The 1770-nt window shown below is 39.9% G+C and overlaps 1 pseudogene; it reads right to left on the bottom strand.

Annotated features, from left to right (window-relative positions):
- Window positions 1-332: 332 nt before the first annotated feature.
- On the bottom strand, window positions 333-857 carry LOC114511143 (annotated as a pseudogene).
- Between the last annotated feature and the right edge of the window lie 913 nt (window positions 858-1770).

The following is a 1770-nucleotide window of genomic DNA, read 5'->3' as shown; positions in this document are numbered from 1 at the left end:
AGTATATGTAAGAATCTGTGAAAAGATTCAAATCCATTATACAAAAGGCTTTCCTTATCATTTATAAAGTAAACTGAAAATTAAGCTGTTCAAAGGCCAGCATTCACTAAATTAAATAATAGAATTCTGTGAGGAATCAGTAACTGATACATATCTGACTGAAAAGTAACATGTGTTAAGTTACCATGTAGCTCTATAGAACAATCAAATGCAAAAAAGTACAAATATATACCCCTTCTTGGTTATAAGAGAACTAAGTATTTTTGGAGCCTAAAGCTTGATTAAGCACCCAAACACTAAAGAAAAACTTCTTATTTTTAAGAAAAAAAGTATGTTTTGTTATTCTTTGTTCTCAGCATACATTTCAATTCTTTCCAGTGGAACCAAAACCTCCGAAACCCCATTCAGTGTCATCCAAACCTTGAACTTCCCCTATTTCTGTAAAAGAAACCCATTCACAAATGTACTGTGCAATGCAGTCACCCTTTTTAATTTCAAAGTTCCCTTGCCAAAATTAAACAGCACAACACCAATATTTTCTCCATAATCTTTATCTATGACACCAGGTGCTACATTTAGGAAGTGCTTTGCAGCAAAACCAGAACATTGAGCTACTCTTTCATAGGACCCAGCAGCAAGAGCGATCTGAATGGTAGTTTTCCAAGGGTTTTCTCCTTAGGTGGCACTCTGCAACCATTGGCACTGTACAAGTAAGAGCCAACCGCCTGTGTGGATCCCTTGGTCACAGCAATGGAGTGCTCCCAGAGCAGAAGGAAGGGTAGTCCTGTGTGGCCCTCCTCTGCAGGACACTACTGCTTGCTGGAGGACATGGTGTGTACCTCTTCAGGCCATGGCATGGCAGATAGAATGAAGGCACAGGCTGTGGCAGAGAAACAGGAAGGCATGAATCAAATCTTTTCAAAAATTACATTCAACTTAGGACAACTTTTTAAAAAGATTTTATTTATTTATTTTTAGACAGAGGGGAGAGGAGGTTGAGGAACATCAAGGTGAGGTGGCCTCACATGTGCCCCCTGTGAGCTGGAGACCTAGCTCACAACCCAGGCATGTGCCCCAACTGGGAATTCAGTCATGGACAGATATAAAATAAAAACTATTTCTGTAACTCAAAAGACCAAACAGCCATTGACCATTAAATAAGCACAGAAAGAAACAAGATATATCATGAACAGTGTAAGGAAAAAAAAAAACAGAGAAATACATACTTAAATATAATGGCAATTGCCATATGGCTCATTAGTATTTGAGATGAGTCCAACAATGTCTTAAGTACTGATCTTAAAACTATCATTTACTTTACTAATATGTAAAAAAAAACCCTAAAAAGTAAATTAACAAAGTTTGGAGAATTTATCATATATAAGGAATCACCCTGGAAAACCAGCAGTGATAATGACTGACTGACACTGAGAAATGCTGGAGTCCAAGTCTTTCTCTTAAAGGGCCTGACACTAACTTACAGGGACACACAACCTCTGAACTTCAGTGTTGGGACAGCAGATTGAAAGGTGCTAGAAACACTCAGGGAGGGTCTCAACTTTCTGGCTTCAGGGGTAAGGCAGAGGGGCAGCATTCTTCCACACAGAAGTCATCGGAGGCCATTCTTCCCTGCTGAGCCCTCCCCACAACAGAGCTAGAAGGTGCTATATCTGAGTCCACTCCTACCTGGCTAATGCTATAGTGATTCACTCAGTCCTCGTGATTCCCTGAGCCTTGCCCCACTCCACTTGACAATTCACCCAAGCCATA

The sequence above is a fragment of the Phyllostomus discolor genome, chromosome 12 (genome assembly GCF_004126475.2).
Source record: "Phyllostomus discolor isolate MPI-MPIP mPhyDis1 chromosome 12, mPhyDis1.pri.v3, whole genome shotgun sequence".
Classification (NCBI taxonomy): domain Eukaryota; kingdom Metazoa; phylum Chordata; class Mammalia; order Chiroptera; family Phyllostomidae; genus Phyllostomus; species Phyllostomus discolor.
Note: the sequence above shows the minus strand (reverse complement) of the source record. Positions and strands in the feature narration are given on the sequence as shown.